Below are 14,621 nucleotides of genomic sequence, written 5' to 3'. Positions count from 1 at the left end.
TTTAACTCCGTGGATGGTAAAGAGGACAACAGTGGGGATCAGAACAGCCCCTGTCTGACCCTTCTCCTGCCCCTCCATCTTTACTGCAGAAAACAGCAGTTCACGAGGGCTGGCCTTGTGATATGATCTCTGCCTGCTAAGAGCAGCCTGATGAAGACCCCAAAGCTGAGAGTGCCCATGATAGCTGCTGCTAACAAGGAAGCACTGGGTGGGAGCAGGAGCCCTAGGCTTAGAATCATAAGGGAGCTGGATTAGAATCCCCATTCCAGCTCTGTGCTTGGGCAAGTCACTTAACTTCTGTCTGCCTCAATTTCCTCCTCTGTAAGATGGAGATAATAATGGCACCTCCCCCCCACCAGGGTTGTTGTAAGGATCAAATGAGAAAATGAGACCTTTTCTCATTCCGCCAGCTATTAGTGCCTCTCCCCCTGCCCCATCTATTTTGTATATAACAGTTCATTTTCAGGATTGTTTTCCCCAATAGAATATAAACTCTTTGAGGGCGAGGGCAGGCACTGTTTCACTTTCATCTTTGTTCCCATGTCCTTGCATGATGCCTAGTAGATAGTAAGTGCTTAACAAATGCTCGTTAATCAATCTATAACACCTGTAAAGTGCTTTGCAGGTTTTAAAGGAGTATGTGAATGTCAATGATCCTCAGCCCATGGATCCTGGCACAGACTTCTTTGAAACAGCAGAGAAAATGTTTGTAAAGTTTTTCAAGAACCATGGAGCTCTCAGTCAGTCAGTCAACATAAGCACCTGCTAGCCTCCAAAAAGAGAGGAAGACAGGCCCTGCCCTCACGGAGCTTACAGTTGAATGGCAGAATAGACATACAAAGCCAGCTATCTCCAGGAGCTAAACATGATACATCTCAAGCTATCTGCAGGATAAATAAAAAATCATTGCCAGAGCAAGGCACCAGAGCTCCAAGGGGTTGGGGAGGCTTCCTGTAGAAGATAAGGCTTTAGTTGGGTCTTAAAAGGAGCTGGGGACCTAAGTAAGCAGAGATGAGGGGGGCTGAGGTCCTGACACAGGCATGCCCAGAACCAAGAGACAGAGGATCTAACAAAGTCACCCACTGTGGTGGTGGCTGTTGTTTCATTGTTGCCATCACCCCCATTTTACAAATGAAGGAACCTAGACAGGGTGACTTTAAAGAACTGGGAACAGGAGTTCAGCTACTGGACCTGTCCATGATCACATGGTATGTAACCATCACAGATGAGTCTCCCTGAATCCCAGAATTTCAGATTGGAAGGGACCCAAAGAAGCACCCAGGTCCATCTAACACTCCATTCTACCCCATCCCAGAAAAAGGGCCAGCCTCTGCTCAAAGACCTCCAGGGACAGGGAGCTCACTACCTCCCAAGGTAACCCATATCCACTTATGGGATGACTTTTATGGTTAGAAAGCTTTTCCTGATCTCATGCTTAAAGTTGCTTCTTTAAAAGTTCCTCCTCATCACTCCTAATTCTAGTCTGGAATCCTACAGAATCAGCCCAATGCCTGTTTGAAGACAGTTAATGAATCTCTCCCAAGTTTTCTCGTATCTAGGCTCAATACCCATAGTTCCTTCAAAGGACATTCACATGACATGATCTTAAAACCCTTCGACATCTTGGTGGCCACTCCCCCTCTACCCCAAATACACACACTCCAGTTTGTCCCTGTCACCCCAAAGCGGTCACAATTGTCCTGCATCTTACCAGGGTAGACCAATATTTCCTTGGGCCTGCTCCTGTCCCAAGTACCATTAGCTTTTGGGGATATATCACCTTACCTTTTTATATGATAAGAAAATAGAGGTTCAGAGAGGCCAGTTGCCTTCCCCTAGGACATGTAGCCCTATATAGCAATCTATTTGGGAGGGTGAAAGGCCATCCCTTCCCCAACTCTGCTCAGGGCACCTGCCTGTTCTTCCGACGTGGGCTTCTCCTTGGCTGTTCTATTTCAGACCTTGCTTAGGCTGGGGGCTGGGGGTTAGGGACGAGGTGGTGTCTGGTTGAGTGGTTTTTTTTCTTCTTGTGGCTTAACTGCCTCATCCTTGGCCAGAAGCATGGGCACATATTGTGCCCACTTCCTTTCCTCTTTTGTATTTCTTCTGTGACTCATTCTAGGCACAGATGCCCTGCTCATCACATGTCCTCGGCATTCTATAGTGTCTTAGTAACTTCCCTTCCCACTGTGATTTAGGGTCTTGTGGCTTTCAGGCTGTATTTGTACCATACCACTGGGAATGTCCTGGCAGAGATGCCCCCAACCAAATCATCCATTCATCATTTTCTGAGTACCAGTCCAGGTATACAAAGATGGTTAGGACGTGGTCCCTGCCCTTCAGAAGTTTACAGTCCAGTTGACATAGAGCAGCATCCAGGGAGTTACCACCATGATAGAGCTGACACTATCTGAGGGTCTATCAGATCTTCTCCATTTCCTGGGGTCCCAGAACCTCCCTCCATCAACTTTATTTGTCCTACTGGGTCTTAGAGGAACAAAGGAGAGAAGGCCAAGACATCAGAAGAAGACTTTTTCCTTTTGTTTTTAGAGGGGAAGAATCTTTAGAGCACCTTTCTAATTGTTTTAGAGGATGGAAGGAAATGGGAGCCTGTAGATTTCCTGAGCTGTGCTGACTCTTCACACATCTTCCTCTGTCCCCTGGGGATCCCTGTCCTTGTTCATTCATACCCTGTCCCCACCTCCAACCTCCACCTCAGGTCATAGTGGGGACATACAGCCTCAAGGTAAGGAAGCTAGTGATGAGAGCAAAGGAGAAATCCTTGAGAAATATGAAGGAGAGAACATGTCACCTCCACACCTTTCTCTCCTCCTTCAATGCTGTCATCGCCTATCTTCTACACCTGTCAGAATCCAATCTGTATTTCCCTTCTTTTTTCATTCTTAAGATCAAAAGGGTATAGGAGAAACATATAGAGTCTCTCTGTCTAATTAGATGTCCTCTATGATCCCTGATGATGATGGGATTCATATATATATATCTTCTCCCCATATTAGCATGGGAAGAATTTCTCCTTGTTCAGTCCCTTATTTATTCATGTTAACCCTTTTCACATTTCTCAAGTTTCTACCCAGATCTAGCTTTTTCATAGAATCTATTTCATCACAAATCCATTTTTCCAGGTATGATTATACTCAGTTTTGTTGGGTGCATTTTCTTTGTTGTAATTCCATAGCCTTTGCCTTCTGGAATATCAACTTCCAAGCTCTCTGCCACTTCAGAGTGATGGCTGCTAAGTCATGTGTGATCCCAATTCAGTATTTGAATTCTTTCTTTCTGTTTGCAGTGTTTGTTCTTTTTTAAATTAAATTTTATGCTTATTTTTAGTTTACATCATTCATTTCCACGATATTAGTTACAAATTGCAGTATTTTTTCTTTGACTTGGAAGCTCTGGATTCAGACCATGATGTTACTGGGAATTTCCATTTTCGTTTTTTTTTTTTTTCAGGAGGTAACTGATGGATTCTATATCTACTCTACCCTCTTTTTCTTAGAGATATGAGCAATTTTCTTTTAAGATTTCTTTAAATAAGATGTCTGGGCTCTCTCTCTTTTTATTTTTTTGGTCAGCTTTCAAATGATCCAGTGATTCTTAATTTTTTTTCTCCTTGATTTGTTGTTTTGCCTGTCAGATCCCTTATTTTTTTCTTTTTTTTCAGTCTTTTCACTTTGTTTTGAATATTTTTGTTTCCTCAGGAAGTAATAAGTTTCTGTTTCATCCATTCTAATTTTCAGGGAATATGTTGCTTGGCCATGGTTTTGTGCCTCTTTAGCTGAGCTATTAATTCTCTTTTCTCTTCTTTCTTCCTTGGCTCCTGTTTCTTTTCCCATTCTTTTCCTCTAGCACTCTCACTTCTGTTATTAAAATTTTTTAAAACTCTTCTTTGCTCAGTTCATCCTGGATTTGTGACCTGAAACTGGTAGGGGATGACCAAGATGTTTGTTCCCACCCTCTGTACAGGGTTACACTTGGTTCTCCTCACTCTATCCTCTTCCTGCTCAGTCATTTGCTTCTGACTCACTCCCATCCCTCTCTCCCATCCCTGGTAGCCACAGTTCTCTCTCTGTGTCTCTCCAGCCCTACCTGGCATGGACAGATGACTCACTGTGACTTTTTCTTAATTTCACTCTTGGGATCTGCTCTGCTGCTTTTCCTAGATCTTTTTGAAGGACTTTTGGGGAAAGGAGCTTGCTGGCCCTTCTCTCTGCTCCTCTGCCATCTTGGCTTTGCTTTCTTCACAATGGTCTTGGCTGCTTCTGAGGATGATGCTGAGTGCACTGGGCTGGAAGCAATGCTGTTCATGAGATTCTTGGGCTCCGGTTGTGGACTGTGAGGGCAGATGGACAACAAGGTGGTGCTGGTGGTAGTTCTTACTGCCTCCTGTCTCTCCCTCAGGGTGCCCAGCTAGCCTGGCTTGCCTTCTCTTTGGATGGTAGTTATTTGGGATGGTCAGTCCTTTTCTGTAGGAGTTGCTTCCCTGGATGGTAGCAGTAGGGACTTTACTGGAAGCAGGATGAGTTTGGAGGGTGCTGCCACTTCAAGGACCCTTGTTGGAGACATATGGACAAGTGTCAGTCATGGATCAGTCCCACCATTCATACTGCTGAATGAAGGTGGAAAAAAAATCACATCAGTGTGCTGGCTGGGTCCTCTCCAAATGTATGCTCCCCAGCCCCCGGCTGAGCTCTCACTGCTGCTAGGCAATCTGACTCTATTTCCCTCATCAACTCAGCACATCCAAACTTTCTCAGCTACTAAAGTGATTTTCCTAAAGCACAGCTCTGACAGCGTCACTCAGGAAACTCTAGTGACTCCCTGTTAAACACAAAAAGCTCAGCTTGGCATTCAAAGCCTTTTATACCCCAGTCCCTCCCACCTTTTCATTCTCTATACCTTACTCCCTTCATGTATTCTTCGGTCCAGTGACCCCAGGCTCATGGCTGCTCCACAAAGAAGCCCCTCCGTCTTTCTACTCTGGCTGTTCTCTCCAGCTGTCCCCCATGCCCGGAATGCTCTCCCTCTTCATCTGTGATGAATATCTGTGAAAGAATACTGGATTTCCTGGTTTCCTTTAAATGCCAGCTAAAATCCCACCTTCTACAGGAGAAACCTTCACAACCCCTCTCAATTTCAATGCTTTTCCTCTGTTCATTATTTCCTATTTGTCCTCTATACAGCTTGCTTTATATGATTGTTTGCATGTTGTTTCTCCCACTAGACTGTGAGCTCCTTGAGGGCAGGGACTGTCTTGTACCTCTTTTGGCATCCCCAGCACTTAGCATACTCTGTGTCTGGCATGTAGTAGGCACTTAATAAAATTGATTTATTGACTGATTGATTGATATGGGAATGATCTCTAAGCCCTTCACCATCTTCGTTATTCTCCTCTAGAAACCCTCCAGCTGATCAATGTCCTTCATAACATGTGGATCTTGGAACAAAGTCAGTACCCTCCTTGGGCTCTAGCGCACCAAAGAGTACAGAAGTCCTGTTACCTCCCTCATTTGGCAGATTTTACTTCTGTTAATGGAGCCTAACACTGCACTAACTTTCTCAACTTCCATATCAAAATACAGCCTCATTTTGAGCTTTTGGTACCCTATGACCTCCAGTTTGATGTTAGGTTTTTTTTTTTTTTCAGATGAACTGCTATCCAGCCACAAATCCACCATCTTGTATCTGTGAAAGTGATATATTTAAACTCTGGTATAAACCCTCCATTTATCCCTATTTTTTTAAAAGCAATTGGAGTTAAGTAACTTGTCCAAGGTTACACAGCCAGTTTTTTTGTGTGGGCGTTAAGTATCTGAGGCCGGAACTGATCCCGGGTCCTCCTGACTCTGATGTCGGCACTCTTACTCACTGCGCCACCTAGCAGTGCCTTCCATTTATCCCTGTTACACACTTTCTTCATAGAATCGAGTCAACATTCTGACCCACCAAGATCATTGTGCATGAATTCAACATGTTAGCAGCTCCTCATCAGCACATAGGCCTAGGATCTGTAGCCCAGTGTTTCTGGATACTGTATTCTGATGTTACTGTTTAAGAGGCTATCCAAAGGAGGCCACATAGGGTGGGCACGGACCACTGAGGGGGTGGTGTTCTTGGATAAAAGGGACCTGACTTTGGCAACTGCTTGCCTGTGGGAGGATGAGGCAGAGGGAGGATTCACAATGTATTTGAAGGCTACATTCCCAAATGTCTTCAAGATAGAGGATTCTGTTGAAAGAACTGGGCATATCAGGAAGGGAGAGGAAGCTGGGGTTTGACTCACAGTTTAGTTTGGAAATAACTTTCATGTAAATGTAGCTTCCAAATTCTTCATTTTTAAATATTCTTCCTCTTCCTTCTCTCTTTCTTCCCAGTCTTCTCTTTCAATCTAGTATCTCGCTTTAAGCACCCCCAGATTCTGTCTTTTTCTTTTCATGTGGATGCTTTGACATAGTGTAGATGACAAGTCCCAAATTGATTTTTCTTCCAATTGTTCAGGTAGAAGTGTAAATGGAAGCAGCCAAAAAGGAGCAATTAGAAATGGCATTGCAGCATCCCAACAGTCTAAACCATCATCTTGGAAAGTCTTTAGACTCTGGGCTAGCTTAATTTTTGAAACCTCAAGACTGGGCTAGCCCCATCTTAGAAAGCAAATCATTAGTTTCTGCCACAAAAGCAAGAGTACAGAAGATGTCACATGAATCAAGTATCCTATGCAACATGAATCAAGTATGGGACAGCTATTTATCCTGTCTGGAGCAGTTGCTGCCTTACATTCTGGGTCCCCTTGGGCTTGCATCTCCTTCCATAATTTCTTGCCTGACTTTAACCCCCTGACAGTAATGGGTGGATTTCAGGCTCTGTGGTCTTCTTCAGGTCTGATTAGGAAAATATTTATGCACAGACAATGATTAAGTGTGATATCTGATAGGGGCAGAGTACAGCTATTCAGTGTGGGCCCAAGCAATAAGGGATGCTATATGGGCTTTGAAGGGTAGGAATTTGCATGGACAGAGGGGTGGGGGAGGAGCCATGAGCCTCCTTGGATTTTATGAGTTGTGAGTGATGTTCTTAGTCATCGTGATAGAATGCTCTAGAATGTAATTATTCGAGGGCATTGGCATTCTGCCTCCCAGCTCCTTTGATTGTGGGCCTTGCTGTTTCCTCTTCACCCTAGATCTATTTAAGGCTCAGTTTCTTTGCCATTTCCTACATTAAGCCTTTTCTGACTTCCTCCTTGACTATTAAAGCTTCATCCCCTAATCCCAAACTACTTTGTTTCTAGTTTGTATTCTCTTCTCAGTGGATGTCTTGTTTTTCTTACTAGAATGTCAGATTCTTGAGGACAGAGCCTATTTCCTTTATGTCTTTTCATAGTCACTTGACCTATACCTTGTACACAGTGGACATTTAATAAGTGTTCATTGTATTTTTAAAAATTGAACAGCAATTAAGGCATCATGGCTCTAACTTGCCCTTGGAAAAGTCCCAGAATTTTTTTATTTTAGTAGCTTAACATTATCTTCCCTTTTCCCACAGAACCTTGACTTAAGATTAAAACCAAACCAAACCAAACAATGAAAAAAATCTTTCCTCAAATCAAAATGAGAGCAAAATTGTTTAAGGTACTTTGCAAAATTAGAAAAATCAACTCACTCCACCATGGAAGAACCATTGGTTGGCACATTTGGTGGACTCTGATTAAGGGGAAGTCTGTGCTGGGGGAATTTGCAGCATGAGGGGCTTTGATTGCCTGTCAGACAAGCTCAGAGTCTCAGTCTGTAATTTGGCCCTGAGTGATCAAGCTCAGTTAATGTGATAAACTCACCAGCCTCCAGTTGTTAGCAGACCAAAGGGGGAGCCATGATTAAAGCCAGCTGAGGCTCCATAGGTTGGTGGTGCAGATGAACTTCAAAGGCTCAAAGCCATGGAAGAGTAGACATGTTCCTGCCCCCATCGGAAACTGGGAAAGGAAAGCCAAGAGGCCGTTTCTTTGTTCTGATGGACTGAGGTGGGGTATGTTTGGTTCTAAAGATGCTTTTATTTTTACTTCAGATCTTCTTGTAGTAGAATCATTGCTTGGCCAGGTGGCTGGAGCATTTTACCCACTCTTTTCCTATTTCTTTTTAGGTTCTAGATCCATGCAGGTGGTCTAGAACCAATTCAGTATTGAGGAAAACTGATTTCTAATGACTTTTCTAATGACCCCTTTTCTTGTATCCCTGCTGTGTCATTATATAAGATTTATTTATAGCTTAAATTTGTGCTCAATCTGTGGTTGCCCCAAAAGGGGGAGTAGAAGATATTTGATGTGCTGTATGAATCAGGTATGGGACAGCTATTTATTTTCTGTGTGCAAAAGAAATGCTAAAAGACACAGAAGATTCACAGCATGTACTGATAAGACTTAAGCAATCAGTAACATAATTTATAACTACTGTGGTAGTCTGCTAAAAAAAATGGAAGCGTAAATATTAGAACATGAAGCAGTGTGTGGGACTGTAGAAGAAATATTCCATATTTTACTGTGGCTCTGCAGTGTTAAGCTACTCCTGGTCAGTACCTTCTTCAGTATAGGCCAGAGACTAGACCCATTCCTCTGCCAGGGATCATTTTAATCTCCAATTAATACACTCAGGCCCCTTTGAACTCACAAGCTCACCTCAAAGTTGACACATCCATCTGGAAAACCATGTTGTCACCTACTTGGGAAAGAGAGCACAAAATGGAAAAGGCAGTCAGGGGCCCAGGTGAAAGTTCACCTAGTTGGGTCTCCTTCTACTGCCTGCTGTGTGGGAGCAGTCACAATTTGGTTAGAGAAGGGGAAAGGGCATCTCCCCTTCCTTATAGAAAGTCAATTAAAAGAGCAACTTGCACCTATGGAAGAGGGGAAGAAAGAGAGCTCCAGCGGGGAACTGATCCCCCTTTTAAAGCTCCATTGAGTCACCTGCTCTTCCTGTTCAGTGGCCAATGAGGGGACACTTGGTTCTCTCAAGGGCATAAGAGTGGTGAGTCACACATGGTCAACAGGGAGCAGCTGGGAGATCATGGTCCTCAAAGTGCCCACTGCCCAAACACTCAGCCAGCGTGAACATGTGGTAGGATTCAGGAAGGATAGTTTGGCCAAGTCTTTTTAAAACCTTATATAAAAGTCAATAAAATGGAGACAGTAAAAGCAGCTACCTCACAATACACATACACATATTATATGTTTTATATATAATTCATCTGAGCATCACAACCCTAGTAGATGCTGTATGTATATATATATATGTATATACACACATACATATGTACACACATGTGTGTATATGTCATATACATATATGTGTATGTATATAGATATATTTCCATCTGTCTATAGTTTTGTAAACCTTAAAGTGCTTATAAAAGGTAAGTTTGTGTGGGGCAAAGATTCTTTTTAGTAATATCTGCATGGATCAGGCCAATGTGAAAAATGTTATAAGTAGAAAAAAAATTTTAATGAAAGCTAGGCATCTTGGAAAATATAGTTCCCTACCCCTATTTCTTAGCCTAGGAGAAAATGGAGCATTTCCACCAATACTCCCATCTTTAGGGCACGTGCAGATGAACGAGGGAGGTAGCAGAGAGTTTCAGTCAGGGGGCAGCATGATGGTATTTGGCATGCTACACTGGCTTCCCCCATTGTAGGCAGCAGCCCCAAGCTTGGTGATTGGCTCCCATCGGTGACCCCAGGGTGTAGAAGGAGTGCTTCTGTCACAAGGTGGGCAGTGTCTTCATCATTTATCTTCTGAAATTTCCATTACCATTACATTGTCCAGAGGTCTTAAGTCTTTCTAGGTTGTTGTCATTGCACAAAAGCGTATAAAATTTTCTTCCTGGTTCTGCTCATTTCATTCGATATCAGTTCAAACTTGTCTTCCCAGGTTTCTCTAAGATCTCCTATTTCATCGTTTCTTCTAGAATAAGAAATATAGAATAGTATTCCATACCATTCATATACCACATTTTGTTCAGCTGTTCCCCGATCAATGGGCGGTTCTTTGGTTTCATTTTTTTTTTTGTCACCACAAAAAGAATTGTCCAGAAATACTTCTGAACACATGCATTCTTCTCCTCTTTCTTTAATCTCTTTGGAGTATAGCCTAGTAGTGGTATACTTGGACAACTAGTTGACACAGTGGAGGGAGCACTGACCTTGAGGACTCATCTTCATGAGTTCAAATATATCCTCAGATACTTACTAGCAGTGTGACTGTGGGCAAGTCACTTTACCCTGTTTGCCCATTTCCTCATCTGTAAAGTGAGCTGGAGAAGGAAATGGCAAATCACTCCACTATCACTACCAAGAACACCCAGAATGGGATCATGAAGAGTCTGAAGCAACTGAAAAAAATGCAACAAGAAATGGTGTAGCAGAGTCTAATGGATGCACAAATAGTCAACTTGGGGCATGGTTCCATGCTGTTTTCCACAATGGTGGGCCAGAGTCACCGCTCTAGCCACAGAGCATCAGGGTGCCTCTTTCTCCAGCCCCTCGTCATTCCTTTCTTTTTATTGGGCTCCAGATAGAAATGGGCCTGGGAAAAACCACCCCCCTCTTATTCTTCTTTAAGATGGTGCTCGGAAGAGTATTGTACAGATGGATGAACGCCTGCTTTCTGAAAGTAGTGTTATTATATCATTCTTTGAACCACAATTCAATGGCTTTCACATAGAAATAACTCTTGAGGGGGTTACTATCTTACTATTATTCTTTATTCATAAGTTCTGTGGACTATTGTACAGGAGAAAAAAATTATTTCTTCCTCTTCTTCTTTTCCTTCTCTTCCTCTTTTTTCACTTCCTCTTCCTTCTCCCCTTCATCCTCCTCTTTGTCTTCTTTCTTCTCTTTCTCCTCTTCTTCCTTCTATCCCTTTTTTCTTCTCCTCCTTCTTCCCCCTCTTTCTTCCCCTTCTTTTTCTATCCCTTTTTAATGGAGTTTAGATAGAAACAGTCCTGGAACAGGTCACTCTCTTGATATCTTTCTTTTATAATTAATCATATTTACTATGTTGGTAGATAACACAAGTATTCTTTAGGACTGATGATAATGTCACCTGATGGCTTTTGTCCTTGCTGGAGAAATCCATTGAATCTCTCATGTAGAGGAATTATTTTTTAAACTTGTACTGTTTTATAAGTTGCCAAGATTTATAGTCACAGAGAAAAATGAAGAAAAAAAACATTAATATGGGCAAATGTTATAAGTGGATAGATTCCTTTAAGAAAGGGTTCCCAGTATTTCCCTCTTCTGATTTCTTTTCCTCTGTTCTTCATCTCCACTTTCCTGGGTCTGCTGCTAGACCTCCATTCAGCCTCTACAGAGGTCAAGAGCCCTTTTTAGGCTCCATTGGATGTCATTTACCTTGAATCACACCTCCCTGATTCCCACTCTCCCGAGGACCTTCCACTGCTTTAGCTGAGGTTTCTTCATGGTGCCATCCGAGACCTTTTCAGACAGAAAAGAGGGTGAAGCTGTGACCTTAAGGGTCCTGCTGGGGGAGAGTGCACACAGCTTTGCTTCATCATGTAGAGCAGAGGGGCAGACACTGGAGATGCAGGGTTATGGAACAAAGGGTCATGGAATGATAGAATTTCAGAGCTAAAGGAGACCTGAGAAAGCATCCATTCCACAGACACCCCCCCCCCCCTTGAAATCAACCAGGGGGCTCTGAAACCAGGAGAATGGAGCTCTTGTGAATTCAGCTCAATGTGGCTTCTGCAGCGCATGAGAGATTTTGTGCCTAGGCACAGGAAGTTGCCTTCTTCCAGTTTTAGGTGGACAGCCCCCCCCCCCGCCCCAAACATCCCAGGAAATTGCTATTTGAGTAGTGGGAGACAGTTTAACTGAGAGACAAGGCTGGAATTTTCCCATAAGAACTTTTGTTAGCAATCCACAGATTAATTCATCCACTGATCCTAATTTTAATACCAATCTGAAGACCAGCATGACCAGCACCACCTATGGGGCCTCATCCTGGTTCTCTTCTCAGTCCTCTCTGTGTGGTGACAGATTAGTAACTTGCCTCCAAAGTTCAGCCCCTACTATTAAAAGCTCACCATCCATGAAGGAATAGATGCTAGACTGAACTACTCCAATTACTAGCCTGTTCTGTCTTGGACCCCTGAAAATAGCTGCTGGTATCCAGGCAGAATTGGATTGCAGACTGACAATGAGTTGTTCCTTCCACTTGGCAGCTGCCTTTGCCCTTTCAGCTCTTCTCAGTCTTTAAGTTTCTTGATGAAGGAGACCCTCTTCAATGTGTCTCCCAAAGGAACTTCCCCTGGGCTTTTGTCCACCCTTGTTGACACTAAAGCCACAATCTTGATCCTCAGGTCTTTTGGAAGTTCTGCCCTTCACTCTGACTTATTGCTCTCTCATTCCCATAGTTTATCTGAACTAGGTATTATGGCTGATTCTGACCTTGGTAAAGCTCAGTTCCTTCACCCAAGGTCCAAAACTATCAGTCTACCTGATAGCTATATGTTCTGGACCTCATCCAAATTGTTCTATTTCTTCTTAATCTTCTGCCTCTATTCTTACATAGGTTATCCATCCCCCCCCTCCCCCCACCATGCCTGGAATGTTCTTCTCCTCCAGCCTCTTGCAGTCCCTAGTTCTTCCCTTTAGGGCTCAGCTCTGAAGGGAAGATCACAAGATCCTCCCTGATGCCCTTATTTTTAGTGCTCCTTACCCTCTTACTGAAATCACTTCATATATATTGCAGATGTAGGCTCTGGAGTCTTTTCTTGCACTGGCCAGATGAGCCCCCAGAAGGCAGCTGATATTTCTTCCATCAGGGTTCAAGAGGATGATAAGGGGCTGAAGGTATCTTTTATAGTCAGTCATTAGCTCTAAAGGAATCTTGGAGTAGACAATTCAGGCTTGAGAAAGTCCCAAGAAAAGGTTGGCTAATTCAGCAACTTCTCCCTCCCAGTGACTATAATATCATCTGCTGTTTATTACCCAGATCTTTCTAGCAAATGGAATTTTACTTCAAGAGGCTAGGGGTTAACTAGAGATATAAATGTATAAATAAATAAATAAAAGTTTGATGGAAAGCCTAACCTCTGCCTGGATGTCAGGAATTTTCCTAACTGGGGGCTCAAAGCCATTATAACCAAACTCATAGTTTGCAAATAAAATAAAGTCTCCAAAGCTGAACAGGAGTAATGACGTGGTGCTATTATTTTGCCTCCTCTCCACTCCTGGTTATAAATGAACAAATTATTGTAACAGTATTTTACACACATTTTGTATGTATGTGGGTATATGCATACATGTATGTATATATGTGTCTGTATTGATTGGTTTTGCCGAATATTTTTAACCTCTTTATAAAAAGTCTTCATAAGAGATGGTTTTCTGGGTAGGGAGGCGGGGAGGGATATGAGGAAAAATCTAAATGATACAAAAGCAAACTATATGAATACAAATCTAATTTTTAAAAAGACATGTGGGCCAGTAGTTTGGCCCTGATAAGCACAGATGAAATCTCTGATTGTATCTCCTGGGGTTCCTTCATCTATGAAAGTGTTATATAGGCAGCATATACACTGTATGAGTGTGTGTGTGTGTGTGTGTGTGTACGTACTAGAACACACTTCTGGCCCTCACTAGCCCAGCCTTGCCTCACCAATTCAAGCTTCACTTTGGGCTTTCTTTTTTCTCCCCCACATGGACCCAATGTTCCCAGTCTGACATCTGAAATGCCTGGTGTGCACATTCCGTCATCTGCTTACAACCAACCCTGTCTGGTTCATGAAATATTTACCATCTTCCTCCTATGGTTCTCCACATGTTTCCAGTCCCAGAGAGCTCAGGATTGTTAATTAAGGTCTGTTTCTCCTCCCTCCCCCTGTCTTCCTATCTGTACTTTGGGGGCTATGCTGATTTAATCATCTTCAAAGGCTTAATTATCATTACTTAATACTCAGCAAGTACTAACAGTGTCAGGTCCTTCTATCAGAAGTATTTCTTCCCTCTGGGTGATAGTGTTTTCTTTACTCTCTGTTGGGATCTCTGGAGAAACCAGCCCTTTGGGCAGTGACTGGCCTGCCTTCTGACTGAGAAATGGGCCCACCCCAAGAATGGAGAAAAGGGTGATGTGGAGAAAGACTTCATCCAGCCTTGTGTTTACCTGCTACGCTTACCTCAGGATACCTCTATTTGCCAAATCTTTAATTCCCATCTCACTCTCAATCTCCACTTCTAGGATTGAGAATGAAAAGGGACCCTTGAGATTAGGTCAGCCATGAGGTCCTTCCAACTCTGAGACTATTATATTTAATTTCTAAACTTTACACATATGAAGTGCACTCTGGAGATGGGGAGAATGTGCAAGAAATGGGTTATTATGGTTAGTCAATAATATAATAAGAATGCTGATGCTCTCTCATGTTGTGTATTTAATTCTGTAACAATCAAATGACCAAGCTGTGCTTTATAGAGCTAGACCAAAAAAACCAAAAAGTAACAACATTAATTTGAGGGACCAAAAGGTCCTGAATCTCACAGGAAACATTTTCCCCCAAGGAGGAATGAAAAGGGAATGGCATTTCTGGATCTCAAATTATTA

This window comes from Petaurus breviceps, unplaced genomic scaffold (assembly GCF_028583685.1).
Source record: "Petaurus breviceps papuanus isolate PSGF00001 unplaced genomic scaffold, PetGlider_PUasm1.0 90721, whole genome shotgun sequence".
NCBI classification, from domain to species: Eukaryota; Metazoa; Chordata; class Mammalia; order Diprotodontia; family Petauridae; genus Petaurus; species Petaurus breviceps.
Note: the sequence above shows the minus strand (reverse complement) of the source record.